Source organism: Canis lupus, chromosome 3 (genome assembly GCF_011100685.1).
Source record: "Canis lupus familiaris isolate Mischka breed German Shepherd chromosome 3, alternate assembly UU_Cfam_GSD_1.0, whole genome shotgun sequence".
NCBI classification, from domain to species: Eukaryota; Metazoa; Chordata; class Mammalia; order Carnivora; family Canidae; genus Canis; species Canis lupus.
In genome coordinates this window covers 56,678,745-56,706,607 of record NC_049224.1, presented here as the reverse complement: position 1 = coordinate 56,706,607, position 27,863 = coordinate 56,678,745, and the positions used below count along the sequence as shown (strand labels likewise).

The 27,863-nt window shown below is 38.4% G+C and overlaps 1 long non-coding RNA gene across 2 annotated transcripts in view; it reads left to right on the top strand.

Moving 5' to 3' along the window:
* Window positions 1–17,233: 17,233 nt before the first annotated feature.
* The window catches only part of LOC111095235, a 39,648-nt gene continuing 29,018 nt past the window's right edge, over window positions 17,234–27,863 (top strand). For both annotated transcript variants that reach the window (XR_005357111.1, XR_005357110.1), the window contains exons 1-6: window positions 17,234–17,462; window positions 20,350–20,417; window positions 20,788–20,833; window positions 21,037–21,157; window positions 26,219–26,454; window positions 26,574–26,622. This is a non-coding gene — a long non-coding RNA (uncharacterized LOC111095235). The remainder of the gene's footprint in view (window positions 17,463–20,349; window positions 20,418–20,787; window positions 20,834–21,036; window positions 21,158–26,218; window positions 26,455–26,573; window positions 26,623–27,863) is intronic.

Genomic DNA, 27,863 nt, shown 5'->3' with positions numbered 1-27,863 from the left:
ACCAGTCACTGTAAACCTAACTTAACAATTAGGAGAACAAGAGGAAATGCTGTGGTGGAGCCAAAAATTGTAGTCTTTGGGTATAAAACAAAAAGAGGATGGAATCAAATTAACAGAAGAACCAAAGAGAGGGTCAATATTTTAAAAGCAACAAAAGGAGGGGGTCAATGTTTAGAGCTATAATACCTGATAATACCAAACATTTCTCACAAATGTAGTACATGCTTTCTTTACGTGTATGACCATATGCAGTCCTTTTAACAATCCTATGAAGCACAGAGTTATTATCCAATTTGCACATGAGGAAATGCAGCCCAGGATGGTTTAGCAACTTGCCCAGAGTCACACAGCTGGTGATGGATGAGGAAGTTGGAATGCAAATCCATACCGCCTGGTTATGGAGCTCGGCTCTTGCACTGGATATGGATACTCTTCTGACATTCACAAGGGCAGCTGCTTAGGCTTCTTGTCAATCCTTATCCCTATTTCATTTTCTTTTTCTGTTTTGTCTGCGCTGACTAGTACTGCAAATTCAATGTCAAATAGAATTGATGATAACAGACATCTTTGCCCTAACTTATTTATATTAGTCAGAGTTCTCCAGAGAAACAGATACAACAGGATACAGATATGAATTTTGATGTATCTATAGATGTAAATCTATAGCTCATATTTGGCCAGGACATGAGCTACTGGCCATAAAGATTATGATACAGATGCTAGCTTAAACTGGCTGCAAGTTGGCACTCCTTAACTTTTTTAAAAGTAAACTTTATTTTTTAGAACAGTTCTAGACATAGAAAAAATTTCAAGATAGTACAGAGAGTTTTCTTATACCCCCTTTCAATTATATTTATTTTGGGTAGATAGTCTGTTTATATCCATTGTCCATTTTTTAACTGAGATTTTATTTCATTACTTGTGAATTTGAATGAGCTAGTCATGCTTTAGGGAAATTAGTAGGGAATGTGTGTGTGTAATGTCATTTGCAACAATTTACCCTCTCATTTTTACCTGTCTTCTCATTTTGCTTCTAGTGGTTTTTGTCATGCAGAAATCTTGTATTTGTATGTAATTAAATTTACCAGTACCTTATGGTTTCTCTGTTCTAAATTGTACCTAAAATATTTATTATTCTGAATCTATAAAATAACTCACATTTTCTTCCCTACCAAGTAATCAATTTTTCCCCCTAGATCCCCCCATATGAAATAAAATCTGTTCTATTTTTTTAATCTATTTCTGGATTGTCTATTTCGTTTCCCTGAATTGTTTCTCCATGTGACAATATCATGTTGTTCAAAATGGTTCCATGATGACTCTTAATAATAGAAAGCAAATTGAGAGTTGATGGAGGGAGGAGGGTAGAGGATGGGCTAGATAGGGGATGGGCATTAAGGTGTGTACCTGCTGTGATGAGTACCGGGTGCTGTATGTAAGTGATGAGCCACTGAATTCTATTTCTGAAACCAATGTTGCAATGTTTGTTAACTAACTAGAATTTAAATAAAAATTTGAAAAGAAAAAATAAATGGTGGGATGACATGTTTTCACTTGATACAGATTAAGAATGCATATACATGTTTCATTTCAAAACATGATGACAACTGACGGTGGTGTTTTTGAGGTGGTGTTGATGCACACACACTGCTGGCGTTACCATGCTCAAACTGGAGAAACCTGTGTAGAAAACGAAGACAAATGCAGGAAAGTAGTCTCAGCCTTTGATCCTATAACGTCACTCCTGTTAGGTATCAGGAGAAATCATTCAAATAAATGAACATTTTACATTTGTGAAAACATTTCTCTTGCATTACTTATTATAGAAAAAAAGTAGTAAGAGCCTTAATGGCCAATAATAAGGAAATGAGTAATTAATTTTGGGAAATGATCTAAATGAAATAATATTTACTCATTAACATTGTAATTATGAAAAGTATGTAACATCCCAGAAAATATATTATGGATATAATTAATTTTAAAGAGCAAAATAAAATACCATAATAACATGTAGAAAGTATATACACATACGGGTATTAAGCAGTGATTGATGTTTCTTCCTTTTTAAGAGATTGCTTTGAAGTAAGAGATTTTTCAAAGTTTTTTACTATGTGTATAAAAGATTTTCATGACCCTAAGTGCTTTTTATTTGGAGGTTTTCTAAAGGTTATTATTTTACCACATATTTATCCATTATATTTTATTGTGTTCTTATCATGAAGCCACCAGTTTAAAACATTTGAAAGGAACACTTTAATAATGTACTAATTATTTTGCTAAGAAATGGCTAATTCAGAGATTGCTATAGCAGAGTGACATGAAACCTGAGTCATTAAAAGACACCTTTTTAGAGCTGTCTTGTTGTCAAGCAGAGTTCTAACAATTGTATGCCTGTTGCACAAATTCAGTAAAGAGGGAGGCAGAGAAGAAGCAGGAGAGGGGGAAAGAAAAGGAGCCAGGGAAGCCCAGACAAGTCAGGATTTCAGGGTTTTCCGTTCTCAGTATTGGATGCAAACAATGACACCCCCGCCCTGCCCACCTCGCAGGATTGTTCCAAGACCAAACGAAAGCAAACATGAGCCTAAGTGGAAAGCTGTTGTTGTAATTATAAGTGCACTCATCAGTGTCATTCCCTTCAAAATGTGCAGATTTCCAACTGCTTTGAGGGAATAATGCCACTGATCCCACTAATGCACGTAGAGGCTGAGAATTTCTTACTGAGATTTGGTCTAAAGAGAGGCCAATTATGTCTGGTTCCACACCTTGCAGGGAGCTGGCTTTTTTTCTTCTTCTTCTTCTCCTTCTTCTTCTCTTTTTTTTTTTCTTTTGGGAGAGCACTGCTTCACAAATCTTGACCTCAGCAGAGAATGAATGAGCAAATGCAGAGGCTGACATTGACTTTGAAATGTCTGACGGGACATAGGGCTGAAAGCATCTATCAATAATTCATTTTAGGTTATGGGGCAGAACAGGATCCCCGCTGGTTTTAAAGCCATTAATTGGTTGTTAGACTCCATTAAGTCACTATGGTTGTGAAAAGCATGTCTGAAGTTTAAAAAAGTCACAGATAATAAAGGCAGCTTTTTTTTTTTTTTTCTTCACAACTGGTGTGACTTCTTTGCTAGCAGGAAAAAAAGCCTAGGCCAAAAGGAGATGAAAATTGAGACTTCACAGCCATGGTTCTTTGGTCTTTATATCTGGGAACCAGAAGAGATGGCAAGACTTGCTCAAGCCATTGTTCTTTTTCCCAAACAAAACACAATTTTTATTTTAAATGTTAATTTCCTGACAGTTGCTTCCTAATATTCTAATGAACTCTGTTTGCAGATTTACAGATGTTTTGTCAAAAGTATCTATTTTAAAGAGAAAAAGGAATTCATAGGCTTGAAGTCAATTTGCCAAAAATAAACAAATAAATTTCCTTTTGGGCTAAAGTGCACTTATATTACAATGAAGAAATTATATGGGAAATCATTAAAGCCTTCCCTTGTTTTAAAAATGTTTTCATTCTTTCACTTGTCTTCCTAAATGGCCACAAGTAAACCAGGAAAGCCACAATTTCACATGTGATTGTAAAACAATATGGGGGCAATGCTGTTTACCTGCCAAGTGGAGCTCTTCCCTTTGCGCATTTAACATCATTCCTCTCACTTTGCATACAGATACCACTCATGGGCAATCAATCCTCATGAAAATCCAGACAGGAAGTTGAAACAATTATCTGTATCTCCATTTTTCACATGAGAAAAATCATACCCAGAAAGTTGAAGTGAATCTAAAAACAACACAGATAGAAATGTGCCAGACATCTTTGGAGAGATTTTTACCTGTGGTGGCTTTCTAGGTGCCATTCTGTAAAGTCCTCACCTGACCTCTTGATCAGGGGAGTGATTTGCAAAGGGTCCACTGAGTGCATGCAATACTTTACTGGGTCAAAATAATAATAATGAACCATTTGGTAATGATCCACTCTTTTTGATAGTAAAATACGCCCTTCCAGCCTTTGCTCTTCCCACCTGATTGTTCAACTTAGGAGCTCTCTCTTTTTTTTCTTTTTTTCTCAGATAAATATCCTATGCCCTCTTACCCTCACCTAGCTTTAATGGAATATCATTGACAATAAAAATTGTATATATTTAAGGTGTACAATGTGATGCTTTAATATACCTACATGCTGTGAAATGATACCACGATCTAGGTAACTAACATATCCATAAGCTCATACAGTTACCTTTCTTGTATCTGTGTGTGGTGAGAACACTTAAGATCCACTCTCTTAGCAAATTTCAAGTAGACAATAGAGCATTATTAAATATAGTCAAAATGCTTTACATGGGATCCCCAGAACATACTCATCTTATAACTGGAAGTTTGTGGCCTTTGGCCAGCATCTCCGCATTTGCATCACCCCCAGCCCCCCAAAACTACAGCACTACTCTCTGTTTCTAGAAGTAACATTCTTAGATTCCATATATAAGTGAGATTATGCAGTGTTTGTCCTTCTGTGTCTGGCTTATTCCACTTTGTGTAATAATTTCCTCTTGGTTCATCCATGTTGTCATTAGTATCAGGATTTCCTTCTTTTTTAAGGCTGAGTGATATTACATTTTTATATATATATATAAATTTATATTTATATTTATATATAAAGTATATATAAAATTTTATATATATATAATTATATTTATATAAAGTGTGATATATATATATAAAGTATATCACACTTTATCCATTCATCCAATGACAGGCACTTAGGTTGTTTCTGTATCTTGGCTACTATGACTAACACTGCAGTGAACATGGGAGTGAGGAGATTCCTCTCTTCTTTCTCTTTCTAACTGTACATGACAAGGGACAAGGGTGCTACGTTAATTTTTGGAATGGGCATAATATGAATGCCTTTCTTAAAAAAGTACATGATGCCTCCAGTGTATATGTATCATTACTGCTTAAAACTTGAACTTTATAAAAGCAGCAGAAGCACTTATCAAGAATGACTGATCCACATGGACCAATTATGCACCTGCTGTTTAAAGACACCTACAAAATACATCCTGGGACAGTATGGAAAATGGTGGTACAGACACGGGCATGGATATTATTGCTGGCATTCTTCTCACTGTGTGATCCTGGGGCCCCTGCTGCTACTGCAGAAACCGTGGCTCAGATGACTCAGGGACGATAAAGAGGGGATGGTGAAGCCTGAGAAACCAAACACAGGAGATTTCAAGTCTTTGGAAATCACAGCATGTGTCTTATTTCTCCACCATCATGGTGGCTCTCAAAACGAAATTCAAAGAGTGCTCTGACATAATTCAATTCCATTTACAGAGGACCAGAGAATTTCGGTGCGTGGCACAAGGAAGGCCATGACTTATAAGTAACAAAATCTCAAAGAGTTCTCACTATTCTATTCTTTCTCAACACTATATGAGTATTCCCTCCAGTCTCCTTGGAGTTTGGAATATAGTATATTTAAATGATCTCTTCTGTGTCTGTGTGTGTGCACGCACATGTGTAAATAAACTCAGTCTTCCAAATGATCAAGGCTCTACTAAGGCAACCTTGACCTTGGCTCTAAGCAACCTTACTATAGTAATTTTTTTAACATGTGAATAACATGATTGAAACAATTTATTATTTGTATTTGTTTCCATGAAACAATGGAAAATACCACAGCGATCTCAGATCTGTTTCAGATCTGTGATTTGCTATGATTTTGATTTTCTTATGAAGGAGGTATGGAAGGCAAGTGTGGGCAGGACATGGAGAACAGGGAGTGTGATAGGAGTGGGGAAAAAAAGTTTCTAGGAGAAAGCTGGGAGGTCTCACAGTGATTCAGCCAGGGCTTTGCAGTAGGCACATTCCACAACCTCCACTGTTCTTTGACTATAGGTAAACACAGTCTTAACAAAAACAACGAGGCGTAAATATTAACGAGGCCCAGTGTGAAATGATGTTTAAATAGATATAACCCAAGTAAAGTAAGGTAAAAACATATACACAAACAATCCTTTTATGTGACTATTTTTTGAAGTTTTGGAAGGCGCCCACGGATTCACCATACGTCTTAAAGGCAGGAAGGTTTTTAACGGGCTGAAAATCGACCGCCAGTCATTATGATAGAATCACATCTCTGTTAGGACCCTTGAACACTGTCTCTGAGCTCTGTTATGACAAAATGGGGCAAGGGAAATAGGTCAGACAAAAAGAAAATTTTCCTGATTGGAAAAATTATATTTCTATATATATTTTTTAAAAAATCAAGAGTTTTTTTTTTTTATTGCATCATGGGGGTTTATAATTCTCTTTTTCAAGCCTAAGAAAACTGAGTGGTAAAGAACTACTCTGGGAAATAAAAGACACTTTTCTCTGTTCCAAAATGAATAGAAAGCCCAAGGAGCCCAGTGGCCAATTCTGAGTGCTCTATCCTGCAGAGAGCACAGCCCGGCTGGATTTCAGACTTCTAGCCTCCAGAACCATTGTTTAAAGACACAGTGTTTGTGCTAATTTGTTACAGAAGCCCAGACAAGCTAACACAGCGCACTAATATTCAGACATGAAAATGTCCATTCATTATTCACTTTTAATATTTTCTCCAGTCCAGAGTAATTTTAGAATCATTTTGTCAAAGCATGATGAAAAATACAGTCCTATTCTGATGTTACTTAGAATAATGTTAAATACATAAAGGAAATTGGGGGCAATAGATCTCTTTACAATTTGATCCTTACACCCAGCAACATGATATGACTTTTTAGTTATTCTTCTGTTATATCGCATAAGAAAGCTTTGATTTTTTTCTTCATATGATCCTTGTAGTTGAGTTTAATTTTAAGTTTTTTGATAAGTATGTTATACATCATTGCTAATATAATTGAGTGTGATTTTATTTTTGTCATTATATGCTCTAAATCAGTGCTGTCAAGTAGAACTTTCTGAGATAATGTAAATGTTCTATATTTGCACTGACCAATGTGGTTGCCATCGGCCCTACATGGCTACTGAACACTTAAAATTGGGTTAGAGTCATTGAGGCACTGAATTTTTAAATTTTATTTCATTTTAATTGATGTAAATTTAAATAACTACATCTGACTAGAGACCACAATATGGAAAAACATAGTTCTGAGAGATTGATTACTGATGTTTTGTAAGAAGACCATGTAAGGCATTATAGTAAAATGGTTAAGAGCATAGGCTCTGGAGTCCTATAGTCTGACGCCACAGCTCGTCACCACCATTACTATCTCAGTGAACTAACACTGGAAATAACTCTAAGTATTGGTCTGGAGACCAGCACAGGGAGGTGAAAAACCCCGAGGAAGATAAGCATTGTCTTATGAGGGACTTGCATCATCTGAGGCTTCCTCCTTTTAGGTAAAAGATGGGAAATGGTAAAATCCTTCTTCAACTCCAAGAATCTTATGTACATCTATTCAAATAGCTCTATCCCAATTCTTCAGGTCCCACTCCTCCTCTCTCAGGATTTGGTCTTTAGTGTTGGACACCTCCCAGTACTGAGAACCCAACATTCTCTAAAATTTGTCTCCTCTTACAATTTGGCCCTCAGTTTGGTCCCCGCCTTTACCTCAGCTCTAGGAAATGAGATAGTTTTGCATGCAGTTGAAGAGGCCCTGAAGGACAGCCCAGAGAGGTTCTTGACCCTTTGCTCTGAATTGGTGATTGATTGCACCATGCTTGCCATTGTCTCTCTCCTGTGTTCAACAGTGGCTGCTCAGTTCCACAAGCGTTGTAACCACCATTTCCCCTCAAATCACTCAAAGGCTAGAGATATTGCTGGAGCTAGGCATTGGAGTTTGTGCAATCTACTGAGAAAGTGATCTCAGACAAAGTAGGGGAGAGAAGCAGAATAAGGCAGGAAGTATTGTTTAACAAAGATGTAGTCTCAACTGGAGTCTAGCTTTAGTCTGAGCATGCATTGTTCCACAAGGTCAGCCCACCACTAAGACAAGGGGGTCTGTCTTCTGCAGCCCTCTGTCAGGAAGTCATTGTCTGCAGGCTACCTGAGGTCAAAAGTAATGCCATTTCTGTTCTGCAGAGTGTGATTTTTCTGGATAAGTTGTAGCTATGAGCTTTTGGAACTTAGGAGAGCAATTGAGGCATTTGTTACTGTCCTGGTAAAGAAAATCTGTGAATCAAGAGTGTTCACTACCCTAATATTTTTAAATTGAGTATTAGGAATTGAATTTCTCTTAAAAGCTAATCATCTACTAAGATTATCATTTTTTCTTTTCTTTTTTTTTAAATTTTATTTATTTATTCATGACAGACACAGAGGCAGAGGCAGAGACATAGGCAGAGGGAGAAGCAGGCTTCCTGCAGGGAGCCTGATGTGGAACTCAATCCCAAGACCCAGGATCACAACCTGAGCCAAGGGCATGACCTGAGCCACCCAGGTGCCCCAGATTATCATTTTATCTAATTATATTTAGAGTTATTAGTTGTTATTGCTTATTTATTTGATAATTGGTCTATTGCTTGATTGCTCTATGTTACCCATGATGAGTTAGTCTTTTTTAAGCAACTGTTAAATTCAATTGACTAACATTTTATTTAGGATTTTTTATCTGTTGTGTATAGCTGCATAAAACCTATTCTGATTCAAATTGCTTAAAATAAAAATAATTTATGTGCTCACAATTTTTCAGTTTGGGTAGGAGTGGGAGGTATGGCTCATCTTTGTTCCATATTGTACCTGCAGGGATGTAACATTTAAGATAGCTTTTTCCTAATATGGCTTGGCACCTTATGGGATTCTGGGAGGATGAAGGGTATTTCTCTCTTCCAGTGATGTCCCCACCTGACTAGCTTGGGCTTCCTCACAGCATGGTGGGTGGGTTCCAATTAAGAACATGCCAAGAGGAAAGTCCCAATGTTCAAGCATATTTCACATTTCCATTGGCAGCAGGTGGACTAATGTCTTATTGGCAAGACCCAGAGTCTCTGTGGACCTACCAGAGAGGGAATACCCATAAGGTGAGGGTCACTTGAGACCACCAGCATCAGTTTACTACAATTCTGCCCTAATGATTCATGTTTCTCCCACATGCAAAATATATTCGCCTCGTAGGACCTGTAAAGTCTAATTCCACCAAGGCATGAGGCTGAGACCTGAAATCCAGAGTGGAGACATCTAATTCAATCAAGTAAAGGCAAGGCTCTGTGGATATAGCTCATCTTTATATAAAGACCTGTGAGCAAAACGTCTACATTTTCTGCTCACTCAAAACCTCCATATACAGTGATGAGACAGGGACAGCAAAACTGCAGTGGACACTGTTGTTCAAACAGAGGAACACAGGAGGCATGTAGCAATCATTGTTACATAGAATTTCTGAGATCCAGCTGGGTGCACTCTCTGGTTTCTCTACCAAGACTCAATCATCTTCCCTGGGAGAGATTTCCCTGGGATTTTTTGCTCTTTTCCATAAATTTGTGGTTCCTCCCTCTGGTTCATCCTTCTTTATCCATGAGAAAGGCCTATTTTTGTAGCTGAGTGGCTTTTGTGGCTTACTTTCTGCTCATTGTGAACATCTCTGTCCCTTTTCACCCAAGCAGTCGGTGCAAGTACAGGAACAGCAGGTGTAACTGTGTGATTGACCAGGCAAGGCAATTGGGAACTCTTTCAAGGCTCTTTGAAGCCTAGAGAAAATGGACTATGAAGAATCCACCTTAAATTTCTTTCAATGAAGGGTCTTACAGTTATACACATAATTTTCTACTTTGAGAGTCTTCTGTTAGGAGAAACAGGATAAAGTGGAGAAGGCAAATAAAAATCCACGTCTGGCAGCATATAAATCATCAGGAACCAAACTACAGAAACCTATACTTGTGAATGATGAAGAAAGTGAGGAATTTATTCATAAATGACATTCTTCTTTCCATTCTTTCCCTTTTCTCCCCAAAATACCTCACTCCCATCGTTAAGTTTTGGAAAGACTGGGAAGTTTTATTTTTGAATACAAGAAGTTCTGGATTCTTTTCACTATTTCAATAGCATCTATTTATTTGCTGAGACTTCCTATTTGTGGATTCATTGTAAGTATATTTTCTTTTATATCCTTGAGAATAGTTATAATAGCTCCTTTAAAATTCTTATCTGATACTTCCAACATCTGGCTCATCTCAGGTTTAGTTTCTTGTGATTGTCCTTTCTTTCCCACATGGGTCACATTTTCCCATTTCTTTGTATGTCTAGTAATTTTGCATAGTTTACTGAACATCATGGATGATGTATTTTAGAGACTGGTATATTCTGTTATACTCCTTCCTCTAAAGAACTTTGTTATTTTATTTTATTTTATTTTATTTTATTTTATTCTATTCTATTCTATTTTATTTTATTTTATTATTTGCTTTGTTTGGGCAGACATTTATTTTGTCTGGATACAAACTCCAAACTTTTTCTTTCCTGGCGAGAGGCAGTTAAAACATCTCTTTCATCATTTTATTCTCAGCAGGGCTATTTGGAGTCATCCTCTACATATGTAGTTCAAAGGTTTCCACACAAAAAAATTGTGACTCCTCTTTTCTGGCTCTTTCTTTGTTAGGACAACTCTGATCCCTGGTGATCACACCCTAGCTGTCCCATCCCAGCCAGTAAGATGGAGAGTTTCTATTCTAAGACTTTGAGTTTCTATCCAAGTTTTAGCAGCCTCACAGGGAGTCTGCCTGGAGGCAAAGAGCAATAGAAGTGGAAGACACCCACAACTCCAAGCATCCGCTCTCCTACAGCTCTTCCCTGTATCTGCAAGAAGCTGTTTTAAAATTTTCATCCAAAGTTTATAGTTGCTATCTGTAGAAGGTTTTGTCCAATAGAAACCCTTCTGCCATTAATGGAAATGCAATCTCTATTTCTTAGGTCTTAAAAATAGTTCACCTAGAAAAACATCTAGTCCTAAAATCTGGGTCAAAGTGAGGTCGTTGGGGAAGGAAAGGGAAGAGAAGAATGGAGAAAAGAATATGATTTTTCTATATGTCTCTGTTTCTTTCTCATTAATAAATATAGCTTTTCTCATTAATAAATAAACTATAGTTTTTGATGAGTTATATTTTTGGTCATGGACTTTTATCTAGATTCGTTGCTTAGTAAATGTTTCCTTGGGTAAGTAATTTAACATCTCTGAGCTACTCCTTTATTTTTGTAACAGTGTTGATCATGCCTTTCTGAGGGAGAAACTGAGGTAACAGGTACTCTGTAAATGTTCATTTCTCCTCATCCACTCATTCACATGTGACTTATTCAAAGGTAAAGACTACACTTTATCTTTGAGCCACAGATTTGGATCATTTGGTTGCCACATAAATATTTGTACAGTAAGTAAACAAACAGACTTGCCTATGAATGTGGAAAGTTTTAAGATTATATATATATATATAATTGGTGCATATATATAATTTAAGATATTTATATAATACATGTGTATATTAAGTTATTGTTTCTATGTAGCGGTATTTTATTGCTCTGTCTGCATACAAAATCTCCTGTATTGATACCCATGCTAATAGAGGTGAAGTTACATCTGCTTTATTTTAACAGTAAACTATTTAGAATCTGCACTTCTGTTTTTATGGTCTTTGTATACTCTTTATTACTATATAAATGAGTACAATTTTGTGTACCTCTTGAAAAATAGCTATATTAAAATGTTCTGCAGAAATACCTTAGTCTAAAATCAGGTAATAAAAATATTTTTCCCTAGAGCCAGTTCTGGGAAAAGCATAATAGTCCAAAATCCCACGATTGCATAGTATAATAGTATAAACTAAGAAAAGATTTTGTATTTGTTGTTGCCTATGAATTATGTGAATTATATTAAATATTGTGGAGAATATTTTCCTTGCGTGAATAAAGTTGTTTATGTAACTAAGGTCTCAACTATGAAAAGGCCATGCAGATCTCAGCTTATACCAGCAGGTAATGGTATAAACTGCATTCTTAGCTTGCTGAAGGTATGAATTTGCTCTCAGATAAAACATTTCTTATTGTTGCTTATATATACAACTTAAATTTTTTCCTGAGTGCTCACTAACCCAAATGATAGGATGTTTATCATTAATTAAAACTGGGGCTTCCATCCCAATTCCATTTCAGAATGAAAGAAGTCCAGACTAGAGTCTTGACTGTCTTGGCAAATTCTGCACTGTCCACCCATTTATGCAGCTATTACCTTGGGCATCTTTTTCCAACAAGAGATATGGCTGTGCTGAAAATAAAGCACCTACTACGTGTTGTGGGATATGCTGGACACTGTGGGAGGTTTGGAAAAAGATAAGACACAATCCCTATCCTCAGTGAAGTTCAGGAAAAATCTCAAAGTAAAAAAATATACAGTTTACAGGCTTCTGGACATAGTCATTACTTTTAACATAGCTACAATCGATATCAATGGAAAACTGGCTGTAAAAAGCAGAACCATGGAACATTTAGAAAAGAGTAATGAATATGGCAGAAAATTCAGTTCTCAGCAGAATCCTGTCAACAGGAGAAATGCTACTTCCACAAATTCCTGAGTGGAAGAAGGCGTGTAGAGAGCTTCCCAGGCCATCTATAAAACATGAGACCAAGAACAGAACAAATGAAGAAAGGTTTCTATTTTCCTTCTGATTTAGCCTTAACTTGTGATTTATATAAAAAAAATTTTTTTTAAAGAGAGGACTAAGCTCTTCTTGGGGCCGTTACAGGGCTGCATGGCTATGTGCTTGCACTAACATTGTTTATTTCGAACATCTGTGCCATCATCTTTGGTCATGCCTGTGGAATATATGAAGTCATCTCTTTGGATGTTTATATAGCTGAGGAATAATCAAAACCAATGCACCAGAGATGGATTCTCCTTTCCAGAGTTTTGAGCTCCTTTGCCCTTTTCATATCACTTTTAAATTTGCTCAATCCAGCAGCAAATGGTTGTTGAATTAATTAATGAGCATAGTCTGTGATCACTTTCTTGCCCTTCTCTCTCAACACGCACATATACCGCATTCACGTGCATGCACATATGCACATACATATGTACATGCATGCCCTTGCACATGCACACACACCCATGTGCACCCATGTACACACACACATATGCACAGTTCAAAGCACAGAAGAAAGATGAACAACATGACTTATGGTGAGCTGAGTTCTACTCTGGATCCTGCCATCCATTGCTCCGGAACTTGGGTAGGTCCAGCTCCCACCTGCCACCAGGGTGAACTCTCTTTGTTCTTCTTCTCCTTGAAACCCTCTTTTACTGCCTACTACGTGCATGGCAAAACCCACAGATCCTTCATGTTCTGGCTTCTGCCTCTGTTTCCAGCATCATCTGTCACAATTCCACCAAAATGCACCCTACTGGTAACCATCCTGAACTACTTGCTGGCCTTAACTTCAGACATGCTCTTTCTCTCTCAGCTTTTTTTGTCTGCCCCTTGACCAAGCTGAATGGCAGCACCTCCTTCACCATCCTCAGTGCTACAAACACATCCTTATGGACACAGTCTTGTAGCTGCAGTTGACCCAAAGGCAGGTGAGAGTCTGGAATGAATACAGCACTGAAGGCAATTGATGGCAGTTCTCCTGAAAGTGGGAAGGACCATGCTGAAAGGCAGCAGGATCAGTGGAAACATTTGACATTAAAGATTAGGTTGTTTCTTTGTACCTACAACCTGTTGACATATTCAGGCTCTTTATTTTCAGATTCTTTTCTTTTTTATTCCAGTTGTGTTGTAAGCAATACAAGCGGGGCAGTCTTGGTGGCAGGAGGTGGCGCATTGCTGGTGTCATGCCTTATCTGGAGACTGCTGACACCCAGAGCCCTCACCCTTGGGGGCACTTTCTCTCCCAAAGGGCTAGCCTGTCCACCAGTCTCTTTCAAGAAGCACACTCCTGAAGGCAAGTTACTCGTGAAAGGCCCCTCTCTGTATCCATCCCCATTCCTCTTCCACCCTTCCAGAAAAGGCCCTGATGGAAATAATCAAAGGACATTGAAATGGAGAAGAAAGCTGGAGCAGGGTTGAGAAATGGGAAGGGTGCACCTGCATGTCCATCTTGGCCGTAGATGGGACTGTTCTGAAGGGAGTTGCTGGCTGCCAACTCAAACTCTTTCTTCCTCAGAAAGTGACGCAGTGTGGAAGGACCAGAACAGTACTCTGCCAGCAGCTCCAAACCAGGAGGAAGAGTTGCACGTGAGGGTGGCTTCAGTGAAAGATGGGGAGCGACTCCATTGTCAGTGGAACCAATGACGTTTGTTGGTGACTTCTTAGAGAACTAGTGGCCCCTCATGAGAGACCGTCTGTGGGAGGCAGGGCTTGTTAGTTGGCCCTGCTTTCAATAGTGGGAAAATATTTCCTATGGGAATTGGACATTCTTTTACTCCCAGAGTGGCCAGGAAGCTGGCTCAACCAAACCATGACCTTGAAGTAGAACTCCAGGAGAGCAGATGAGGAAGGTGTCCTCCCGTCCAAGGTTTAAGGGAAGCCCGTGGAGGATACTTGGAGAAAAGATGTCTCTCACTTGACTACTCTGGACTGGAAAATCCTCTCACCTCCAGGGTTGGCAGCTGGACAGGCATGCTGCTCATACCACCAGGCTCTGATCTTAAGGCTAGAGAGAATTCTAGCAGTCACTAGGTAAACATGAGGGGGGCCACTCAGACTGTTTAGAGGGACACAGCAAACTGGGGCGTACCCATGCATGAATCAGAAAGCAGTGGTCCTGCGGGCAGACACTCACCCACATCATCCATCACATGTAGACTCTAAAATAGGTAAACAGGAAAAAGATAAAGTAGGGTCTACCAAAAATTCACTAATGTAAAAGTAGGAGACATATGTCACCCACAAGACATAGAAGAAGAGTGTATCTTCACAAGAGATGTACCAGTGACTTTTTGCATTGTTATTATGCAATTATTCATTGCAACAAAACGGTAAGTAGAAAATGCTGTTAAACTAAAAGAAAAAAAAAGCCAGCCATAGTCTCATCTGTGAGACATAGCCCATCATCCTGTCCACATGTATTAGGGGATAATTTACTATTAAAAAAGAAGGAGGAGAGAGAGTGAGCTTTCCCTTGTCTTACATTTATTTAATCTCATATATATTTATTATTTCCTGATACATATCAGCAAGGACCTTTGATTATTATTTTAGCCTGTGGATTATATCACTAATGGTTTGGTGCTTGTTGCATGCCAGGTTTGGCTAGTGGGAACCCCTTCAAACTGGCTCCTATTCTCACCATCTTTGGAGTACATCCTTACCTCCCAGCCCAGCCCTAGAATGAACCATTTCTGCATGGACTCCTCCTGTGAACATTTCCATATATTTCTTCCCAGTCATTTTTTCCTAGGACAACTTAGGGAGATTTGGCTTGAATTTCATGGAAGTCCAGACATTTCTTAGCTATTCAGGTGAGGAAAGGGGGCAGGTTCTCCTGAGAACCCTCCAGGTGGAAAAGATCCTGAGGGAAGAAGAGCTTAGATGTGCTGTACCTGAGCCAGTAAGAAGCCCTCCCCCAGCAGAGGAGAGAGGTACCTGTGTGGAAGCAGGAGTCTGTCCCTGAAGAAGTGAATAAAGCCTGGAAAGCTTCTCACCAAAAACATCCTGAAACTATGCAACATGATGGCCTGGCCAACACAGATAATAGGGTCCCTCCACCACCGCTTTGGGACTGTGCTTGCAGGGGACTGTGGCTGGTAGCTGCTGCCCTTGGAGAGGACTTTTGGGTCCCAGGGCAGGAGCTGAGGACGGACCACCAGAGTGGAGGGAAGGTAAGCATCCCACAGAAGCAGACAGGCTCGTGAACACCTGTGACTCACGCCCCGGTGCTTCCATAGTTCTGGGAAGACACCTGCAGAGGATGGGCTTCTTGTCTGAACAAGAAGAGGGAAAATTGGTTAAATCTTAGTTATTATGACTAAGATTTACACATTAGCACCCACAGAAAAGTGAAGCTCTGGTTACTTGGAAGACAGAAACAGATACTCATTTTATTTATTTATTTTTGATCCATGTCTGCCTTCCTGTTGAAATATAATGCCACCTCCCAAGACAAATCCAGAAATTTTCCTTCTGGCTCCATGGTTCTCAATTAGGAGAGCTTTCCCCCCACCCTAGGGGACATTTGGCAATGTCTGGAAGAATTTTGGGTTGTCACAACTAGGAAGATGCTAGCGGCATCTAGTGGGTGGAGGCCAGGGAGGCTGCTGAGCATCCTACAGGGCATGGGACAGACAGGATGGCCCCCGCAGCAAAAGATTCCCTAGTCCAAAGCGTCAATAGCACTGAGGACAAGAAATCGTGTTCTAGTTATATATTTTTTAATTGATTTGGAAAAGCTATTTATATATTAAGAACATTACCATACTTTATTGTATATGTTACACAACTTTCCCATATTTATCTTTTGCATTTAATTGTATTTTTAGACTCACAAAACTACAATTTTTGTATATCCAAATCTATTAATTTTAGGTTATGTCAGAAAATATTATTTCTATTTTTGATATTATAATTTTCCTAGGCTAACATTACACGAATATTCACCTATTGTTTTGATGTTTTCCTAGTTTTATCATTTATTTTTAGTGATCTGAAATTTATTTTGTGGTAGGGTAGAGTGGGAAAATCTCAAATTATTATTTTCTTCACAAATAGTTATTCTGTGTTCCAGCAATGTATACTGAATAAACTTGATCCTTTCTCCAATTTTTGAAATAATAAAATCATTATATTCTAAATCTAAATATATAGTTAGAATTGTTTTGGGGATTTCTATTTTGTTCTATTGGTCTATATATTGTGGTGACAGTTTTGTTGTAGCTTTTTTATTGTAGATAATAATTGTGTCAAGGTCAAAGAAAAATCGTATTGAGTTTGGATCAGGAAGGATATTTTCTGGGTTAATTTAAAGAGAATTGTTTTTGCAATGAGTTTTTTAATCCAGAAATATTCTGTTTCTCTATTTATTTATTTATTTTGTCTCTTCGTATATAGTTCAGGAGGGTTTTTAAAAAATGTCTTCTATATGTTTCCTTTAAATTTATTGCCAGATTTTTCATATTTTTGGTGTTACTAAAATATTTTCCCCTTCTGTTTTAATAGCTTATGCTCCATAGGAAAGATATTGCTTTTTAAAGTTCATTTTGTAGCTGGTTTTCTAAATTGCCACTGTTAGCAGTTTTTCAATTGATTGTTTATTTTCCAGGAATCATGCCCAGTTACTGTTCTTGGGCCTTTTTCTTTCCTGATAATGCTCTGGGGACCACCCTCACTCTTAGGAATTAGAATTGCTTTGAAGTTCTGACAAAAGTCCAAAAGTTCAGAGACTAGACACTTCCAGTAATATCCTAAGATGTACTGACTTCAGGACACCTATCATCATCATTTACTATATGCCCTAAATATGGAATGTGCTGTGCTGTATTTCTAGAGTATGAATGAAAACTGAGGTAAGATGTTTATCTGTTGAAATGCAGAGATCTTAGTTATGTAATTCCATGAGTTGCATGTATTCACGTAACCACCATCTAAATCAAGATATAAAACATGCCCTTTAGCCCAGAAAGTTCTCCCTCTCTCCTTTTCAGTCCCCATTCTCCTGAAGGCAACCACTGTTCCGATTTTTATCAACCTGGTTTTGCCTCCTGTAGGATTTCATATAAATGGAATCATGCAGTACGTCATCTTCTGTGCTTGGCTTCTCTATTAAACACAGTTTTTGAGATTTGAGCCCATGGGGCCACATATCAGTAGTTCATTCTTCTTTATTGGCAAGTAGTATTCCATTTCATAAGTTTGTTTATCCATTCTTCCATTGGTAGACATTTGGGTTGTTTTCATTTTTTTTCACTACTTTGAATATAGTTGGTAGGAATATTTCTGTACAAGTCTTTCTGTGAACATATGTTTTCATTTCTCTTGGGTAAATATCTAAGAGTGAAGTTCCTGAATCATTTGGCAGGTTATATATTTAACTTTCTTTGAACATTTTGGTCTTCCAGAGTTTACCAATTCTGAGAGTAGACACTTCTGCTAATACCTGAAGAGTATGTATTGACCTGAGGATGCCTATTGCTATCTGCTGTGTTCCCTGGATGTGGAATGTTTTATAACTTTGCATTCTGGCTAGAATTTTAAACTTACAAAAAGTTGCAAAAATAGTGCAAAGAATTCTTGCATATCTTTTATGCTAATTATTCACCAATAGTTTACATTTTGCCCTATTTGCTTTCTCTTTTGTTCTATCTACCCATATTATTATCATATATGTATGTATATGTGTTTACATATTAACCTTTTCTGAATTGTTAGTTAATAATAAAAGTAAGAGTGAACTAGTTGGTAATCATTAGCTAATTCCTTTCTGAATAACTAGCTAAAGGGATCATTTGATATTTTACCTCTAAATAGTTCAGTGATCCACCTAATAACGGTTTTATCCACTGAGTGGCATTCAATTATTTCAAGAGTTCCATCTACTTAAGTTTCTGGCCACTTTTTGTCATTATCCAGCATGTTCAAATAACTGTTTTCTAAAAAATATTTTGTACAGAGTTTATCACTGTTATCTGACAGGAGGGATGTTATCCAAAAAAGCTGTTCCTCTTTTATAGGAACCAAAATATGCCTTTGATACTGCTTTTGACTGAATCTTAGTGAAGTGCAACTAAAATCTCCCAGTGAAATACTGTTAATCTTCTTTCCCTCCATTGCCATCATGGCATTGACCATACAGCATGCATGATCAAACATGAGCTCAAAATCTATGCTCCCCCAACTCAGAGACATTGAAACCCAGAAAGCTCATTCAGTGATTTTAACTTTTTGTGGGATCTCAGTGTTTTGTGGTCATAGCATTAAAAAAATCTTCCATTTAATCTTAGCTGCATTCCCATTTCTAGAATAATGCCAAAATAACAGAGAGACCAAAGCAGATAGCCTGTGTTGAACCAATGTCATAATGTAGGATCCTTTTTAAAATCATGGAATGAAACCTGGTTGGTTATCATGTATTACTCTTCTAATTTAGTGTTTGAGTTCAAATAACATTTTGTCTGTGGTTCATGTGTTTCCATTCATAAATTAAACTATGGTTTTCTCTTTTGAGGTTTCCATGTCAAGTCCCTCTACAAGGGTGATATTTGTTGCATAAACTGGTCCTAGTCACTTACTTCACTATTTTCTGTAGGAGTTCAGAGAGCAGAGAAATCATTTGTGTTTTGGGGATTTGAAACACTGCACCATGAAACTATCTGTGTCTGGATTATTATTATTATTTTTTTGATTAGAGTTATTCCTATGAAGAGTTTTTCAAACTCTTAAGGTTGTTGGTCTGAATTCACATTTATTTCTCTTCATAAATAAATTTTAGAACATAGTAATTTCCTTGAAGATTATGTGACCATCAGAATCATCAAATTTAATAGAATATATGTTTAGATGGTTGTCTCTTACTACTTTGGAATCCCATCTGCATCTACAGTTATGGCTACTGTAGTAATGTTGTATATTCGTGTTTACTTTTTAATTTTTAATGAGTACTGAGAATTTAGAATGGTTGTTCTCCCAATTCTTCAATGCATTTTGAGGGGCTGGTAGCTTTGTTCTTATTTTTTTTTCCCTAAAGATACAGCTCTTGTATGTTTATACTCTAAATTAGTTTTCCAGTTCATTAAAATCTATGTTGCTATTAATTCCTTGCTTCTCTTCCCATATGTTTATTTAATTATGCATTCTCTGACTTTTTGTACTAAGTACCAATTTCAATTATTTTAATTCCTTTTTTATTTTACAATGAATATAGTAACTGCTCTGAATTTTTCAATGACTTTAGTTTCGGCATATGTTTTGGTTTAATTGTACTGCCATTTTTATTTCCAAAATATTTCTATTCATATGTTATCGATTCTATTCAATCATTATAAAAATGTGGGTGAAAATTATTAACATAAATAGATGCTAAAGATATTTTTTAAGTAAAAATACTGTGTTACTATCTGGCATCTACAGAATCATCCAATTTTTTTCATATATTTAGTAGTCCAACAAGTATCAAGTATTTGATAAGCATGTAAAAATATTTTTCGTGGGTAGATATGTATCTTAAATATATATCAATCATCTATAAAAATATATTGACAGATAGTTTAATAGCTATGCAGAGAAAAGTTCTGGAAGAAAAATTAGCTGAGACATGATTATGTGCATATGGTAGAATTATTATTGTTTTAAATTTTTTGTTTTACTTCTATTTGTAGCAGATATTTGATTTTTAAATATTGTTATTGAGGTTTTTTTAAATGTGACTCTTCTTTGACCCAGTTTTTATGTTTGTAGGAATTTTGCCTAAGCAAATAATTCGGGATGTACAAGAATTTAGGAATAGCATTGTTTCATGCCAGATTGTAAGTAAATCAAAAGTGCTCCAACTATCTCTGTGTCCAACAATGGCTATGGATAAAATAAGTCATGGGGTTTCCTTACATGGTACCATGTACCCAATAGTATTATGTTACAAAATATATTAATGTGCATTGATGTATTTTGATAAATGACACACTCTTAAGAAAGCTATTAGCAACATATAATATAGAATGGTTATACTTAGAAATTCACCATAATTAGATAATCATAAAAAACATCTATAATTACATGGTATGATTTTAACCATTTATTTCTTAGCTGTTAATATTATCATGATGTTTTATTCCATTATTAATGCCTACCTTTTTGTTTCCTACGATAAACTTTCATGTCTTCTATTATTTTTTAAAGACTTGTGAAGGATAAAGAAGCGGAGGTGAAACCTAGGGGATGGCTGGTAATTGAAAGCATGTTTTTCATTCAACCCTTGTTTGGGGGAAATTAAAGCAAAATTGTTTTTCTGGAGACTCTAATAAAACTTAGATAAAATAGCAATAATTAAAACGGCAAGGGGGAAAAAACCCTCTGTGGAATTTTTATTGCAAATTTCCGAAAATAGAGAATGTGTGTCCATTTATGTGAGACCTTTCTTACCAACAGATTGGGGAACTTTCAACAGACCAGACAACAGAAACTAAGACTAACAGTGAACGTGAAAGAAACACATCCTTATGCTATTCCGGACCAAATACCTGGACTCTTGTTGCTGACTGCGCTGCAGGTGCACCCCTGTTCTGTTTTTTGTTAACTGTACCATGCCCCACACAGAGCCCAACTGGGGAGCACCAGCCATGAATGGGTGGGTCAGAATGTAGATGGGTCTGGGTGAAAAGTGTGGCTTTAGTGGAGTTACTATAGAATGAGGGTGAGAAGATGGTGCCCTGAGCTTCCAAGCTGTTAATTATTTTTAGAAAGTCATTTGGCAGACTACAGTAAATATGTCTATAATTTGAAAAGATATCTATTTGAAACCACATCTATTTGAAACCATGTAACCATATAGGTTTGAGCTAAAAAGTTCCCTGCTGTATTGACAGCCAGGAAGAATTAGAAACTATCTCTCCCTGATGCCAGTGATGCTGTCCGTGGACTACACTTTGAGAATCAAGGATCTGTAATACTGCCAAGGATCTATACAATGATAATTGTTCAGCTATAATGACCCTTCTCATACATAAATATAAATATTACCTTGAGCAAGATACTCTGCTTTACTCAAATGAAAAGTTAAGATAACACCTACTTACCAAGAATGTTGAAAGGATCCCAGTAGCTAATGCATTTGAAGTTTCTGGCATACAGGCACACTGTATATGGTTCGAGAGCAGCTTCTCTTGGCTCTGTTAGAGAGATGGAGTCTTTATCTTAGCCAGTGACCTGTTAGGCATGACCTTCATGATGAAGGTGAAGATGGCATAGATCATCAGATCTTTGAGATTAGCTGAATGTATTTAGGACATTTTTTAAAGATTTTATTTATTTATTCATGAGAGACACAGATAGAGAGGCAGAGACATAGGCAGAGGGAGAAGCAGGCTCAATGATATAGGGAGCCAGATGTGGGACTTGATCCCAGGATCACACCCTGAGCCGAAAGCAGATGCCCAACCGCTGAGCCACTCAGGCATCCCATATTTAGGACAATTTTTGGATGGCGATAAGAGCTTACATTTGTTGAATCATGACTTCAAGTCAGTTTTGTCTGACTTAAGTGCCTGCACTCTGAGCCACTGCTTCTTTGGGGGGCATTTTAAAAAATCATCTTTTTTAAACTTTTGCAATCATATCATTTAAAAGAGAGGATTTCTTCGTGGTTGGACACACCACCTCCCCATAGCGATATCCTAGCCCTCCACAGACATCGGGAAGACCCTTACATTTTCATCTTGAAAGGAACAATGTTGTATCCCACCACAATAAGACATATGTAGATGTTGATGGCTTATAAATGTCCTTCTAGAGTTGATCAGCAGTTTGTGGCTGTGACATGACACCTTCACAGTCAAATGCATTTGGAAAAAAAGAAAATTCTTCCAACAAGCAAAACTGATGCAGGATAGTAAGCTTGCAGCTTCTGGGTAAACCCAATAAGTGATTGCCTTCCTTTTGTGGGTATAATCTTACCAACTTCATAATGGCTCTGTGAGGATCAGATGAGATGATGTCAGCTATGTTTGTACTCTAAAAAATAAACATATTCTTTCCATGTAGATTGGCTCTGGTGGGATTTGCTTCTATGTCAAAGTATATTTAACATAGTCTAATGTTTTAAAGCACTTTGAACAAGCAGAGATACAGTAGGATTAAAGAGAGATTTGCATATGGGCTTTTCCCTTTGTGTTGCATAATGAAAATGTGAATTCCACTTTCCCAGCCACAGGGGTGATGACTTTAGCATAAAGGGCTCACCAGGTAGGAGGTGGCTTCCTGGGATGACTGGCAGCATTCTCATGGAAAATTAAAAACAAGTGCTTATTTTTAGCTATGAAAATGTAATCATTCCTGCACTCAAATATGCTTTACATTACCTGGAAGAGGGTTTATTGGCACTGAGTCTGTTGTGTAACTGAGGAAACCACCATGTGCTATAAAAATGTGCTGATGTGAAAAGCAGTCCAATGAGCAACAGGCTGATGGCAGGAACAGGTAGCAGAGCAGAGGAGGCTCTCCTGGAGGGCGCACAGGAGACTGGGGGGGAGCCACCTGGTGCCACATGGTTAGGACTCTCTGTCTTAGCATGCTGCTGAACAGTTGGCAAAAAGAATTCAAGGTCAGAGGAATTATTACCTTATCAGCATGTGGGATCATTTGCCCTTTTTAGATACAAATTTTTATCTCTTGTTTGCAATGGTCAATCATCTCTGAGATCTCACATTTGAGCTCTCTAGATTGCCTTTTTCAAGGGAGAGATTCCCAAATTCCTAAACTGAGAATGTGGAGAAGAGTTCACAGTGATTCTTGGAGGGTAGAGTAGAAATAGGCATTTTTATAGCACATTATCTGGGGCTAAACTTTAATCGAGATCACAAAGGGCTCACTGAGGGTGGATCTCTTGACACTCAGAATTATTGACCTGACCTCTGGGACCTCTGGGTCTCATATCTGTAGCTCTTGGAAATGTTATTCCACTCATAATACAGAAGCATTATCAGTAGACATAAAAATTAAAATAATCAATACCAAGGCTCCTCTGGAGAGCACGGGAGCAGGAAAGTCTTAGTATATAAGCCACAAATATTTTCCTCTTTCTGGTCTAACAATTGGCTACAATGACCTAACTCCCTTGTGAACAGCTCTGCTCAAATCTGATATCTCAGGGCAAGCCCTGCCCTTGCTGACACCTCTGTCCAAGATATTGCCTGGGTCCCTCCAATACCCTCCTCCTTCTTTCCATGAAAAGCCTTGCCTGAGCTTCCAGGGATAGGACCCTCTCTTGTTCATTTTTACAATTTTTTTAACTGTGACTATCTTCTTTTTTTTTTAAGATTTTATTTATTCATGAGAGATACACAGAGAGAGGCAGAGACATAGGCAGAGGGAGAAGCAGGCTCCCTGTGGGGACTCCAACGCAGGACTCGATCCCAGGATCCTGAGATCATGATCTGAAAAGACAGATGCTCCACCACTGAACCACTCAGGCATCCCTTATTTTTTGTTGTTGTTGTTGTTAACTGTGAGCTCTGCTGCCTCCAGGCAGTGTGCCAGCATCATGGAGAAGAAATCCAAAATCTCATGCCTGGGCTGGAAGAGGCAAGAAAATAAACCTAAAGAGATTCAAAAAGAAATACTGAGATAAAAGCTGAAATTAATGGAAAAGATTTCCCCTTCTCTAGAAATGATTTGATTAGCAAAACCCAAAGCTTGTCTTTTGAAATGATGAATAAGACAGATAAACCTCAGGCAAATAGGATCAGAAAAGATGAGGCACAAGTAACATTAAAAACCACAGGAAAGGGATCCCTGGGTGGCTCAGCAGTTCAGTGCCTGCCTTTGGCCCAGGGTGTGATCCTGGAGTCCGGGGATCAAGTCCCACGTCGGGCTCCCGGCATGGAGCCTGCTTCTCCCTCTGCCTGTGTCTCTGCCTCTCTCTTTCTCTCTCTATGTCTATCATGAATAAATAAATAAAATCTTAAAAAAAAACACACAGGAAAACACCAGCACACAGATAAATAAAATGTTTGAAAATTGTAACAGGATACTATGAAAAACTCCGTAACAAATTTGAAAATAGAGTTGAAATAGACAATTCTCCTGAGAAATATAAAATCAGAATTGGCCCCAAGTCCCATATACAGAGGCTCTAGATTTCCTAGATTTATATGCACAGTTGTTCGTGCAATTCCGGCTCTTTCTCTCTACTTCTCACACCCGCTACACAGACTCTGCTCAACACCTGTCCCGGTGTGCTGCTCTACTTGTACCTGCTTTTGCTCTTTGCAATTTCTTTCCTATAAAAGGAGCATCCAGGAGGAAGCAGAAGAGGCACATGTGGGCAGGGGGTGTCATTGGGCCACTCTGCACTTGTCCTCACCTCACACTCTCCATCCCATCAATGGATGGGAACATTTTGCCATGGCTGCCCTACTGTCTCCTGTTTCTCCACAAGGTGTCAGTGATCCATGCCTATTCCTGTCAATTCTGAGTTCACACATTTCCGTTCCTTCTACATCTGCTCACTGACTAATCTATTTTCCACCTGCAAAAGAAGAGGCTCCCTGGTGGATCAGTACTTGAGCATCAACCTGCGCATATGTAGAAGAATGACTAGAAGGATGTGCAGCAACAAGCAAAATGTGCTTTTCTCACGTGGCAAGACGACAGATTTTCTCTCCCATGTGTTTTCTAGTTTTCCAGAGTGAGGCTGGACTGTCCTTTTAAAATTATTTACTTTCTTATTCAAAAGTAAAACATGAACACAGTCTCATGTTTAAAAATATGCCCAAGGTCCACAAAATGTTTTCTTAGAGGAATTACTCATCAGTGTGGTGGGTATCCAAATGCATCTTTGCTTTGAATTTCAAGCTCTCTCCTGCTGTGTGTCTATTTGTCTCTATCTCTGTGTCTCTTCTCGTTGTGGTTTGTGTGTAGGAGGGGTTGATTTTGTATCTAAATCTTGTTATACTATACTTCTTGTCCTGTAAGTTATACTTTGCTCATTTGACATGTTTTGAAGACCTTTGCACATTGGTACACACAGATTCGTTTTTGGGTATGTACTGCAGAGTTTGGAAGTCTGGTGGTGTATTTATTCCAATTTGATGTATTTCTCCAGTTTTGCCTGTTACCCACACCGCTGCAGTGAATGTATATGTCCTTTCACATCAGACACATGCGACTCTGTCTCTAAGGTGGAGGAGACACCGAGGCAGATATTTGCTGAGCCATGGAACATATATATTTTTCTGCTGAAACTATACTGTGGAGCAGCTATGGAAATTTATACCCACCAAAGCAATGAATGAGAGCATTCATTTCTTTACCACATCATCAAGATTTGATATGGTAATAAGAGATGGTTAATCAGATGAGTAAGAAAATGACGTGTCTTTGTTCTCACCTGCATTTTCTCATCACCATGAGGCTGAGAATCTTTTCCCATGTCTGTTAGTTATTGGTACCTCATCTTTTAGGACCAGGACTACCTGTTCATGACTTTTGTCCGTTAGGATTTTTTATTTCTTTTTGAAACAAGTATCTTTATATGTTCTGAACGTCCATTTTACTGTGGGCTATGCACCTTGCAGCAATGACTTTGGATACCGGGGCTCTCCCTCTCACTTAGGGCTGCAAGCAGGGCAGTGTATTGTCTCGTCTCAGATGCCAGCAACCTGTTCTGTGATGCCTGGCCCAACGCAGAGAAGCAGAGACACCAGATAACCCCTTCTGCTCATCCCCAATGTCTCCAGTAAGCACCCTGATGACCGCTCTTGACCACATCCATGCCTGTCCCTCCAGCGTCTGCTCCCTGGGCTGTCAGCATCTCCAGAGCCCATCTGTCCTTCCAACAGCCCTCCTCAGGTGCGTTTTAGCCCACAAGTTCTCCTCCAATCTGACCCCATAGTCTATTTCCCTTTCAGGAATTTTTATAATCTTTTCCTTTTTAAAAATTTCACTTTTTGTTTCTTGACATTGAACAGGGAACTATATTCACTTTAAAGGAAGAAGAAGAAGCTCAAAGACCTTATGGTGAGGTCACACTTTTGTTCGTTTGTTTATGAGTTAGGGTTGATAACCTCCAGTGTATGCAAGGCTGGGTTTCCTTGCTCACCTGGATTTATTCTGTAATTATTAGGCATCCTGGATGTTGGGCACATGTTTATTCTGACAGTCATCTTGAACTGGAAGTCTGGTGATTTTTAACATATTGCTGAAAGAAAGCAGAAGCAAACACCCAAACCCCAAATCTTTACATTATTCCTTAAAAATAAAGCCATTTCATCTAAAAATAGGTGTATCCAGCTACCATGCTGCACTTGGTGGTGGGCTGGGTGCCGAGGCCAGGGCGGTAAGACAGACCTTGCGCTCCCCCGGTGCAAGTGCACAGCCTCTTCCAGGGGGTCTTGGCTTAAAATACATTCCAGCAGGGGTTATCACCCAGAGAGAGATCCTTCCAAAAACTCTTGTCTAGTCATTATAATCAGGTCTCTTCCACTATGATAATAAGAGCTATATGTTATAATGAACAAATCTATATTCATCTGCAAAACAACCCTATAAGGTAACCGCTATTTTTATCCTAACTTTGCATATAGGAACTATTTTAATACTCTAAGCACACAGTATTTACCTTTCCTGGTGCACAATATGTTGCAAGGAAATCCCCGTTGGTTGACATTTTGCAGTGGCAGGCCTCCATGGGTTGATGACAGACCCCAAGTAACTCTAGGATAACCCACCAGATCCGACGACTCTCCTTCCCAGACCTATTGGCCAGAGGTAGGGCTACACTGTGCCCACCTGTGTTCTCGCTCTCCACAGTGTTTCATTTGCATTAAGCCATGACTCCCTATGAGCCCTCAGGTGGAAGTGCTCTTAGGATCCTCTCCCCTTTTCCTGAGGCACAGAGCAATGAAGCAAGCAGGCAAAGGTAACAATGCTGGGGCTGGGAGGGTCAGGATTTGAACCCCTGCCAGTAGAGCTTCCGAATTTTTGTTCTCAACCACAGGGAGGCAAACCATGGATGGTTTTGCACCGTCTACAAGCTAAGGGTGTCTTTGGAATGTTTAAGGTTTGTGAAAACAAACAAAAGCAAAGAATAACTCGTGCTAGGGGTTGTGTGTATGGCCCACACAGCCTGAAGTACTTAGTCTCTGGCTCTTTATGGAAACAAACTAACAATCCCTGCCCTGAACTGCTCAGCCACAGGGACCGCGAGTGAGCTGAGCGCTGGGCCAACTTTGATGACCTTGCATCGGGAGCTCATCCCA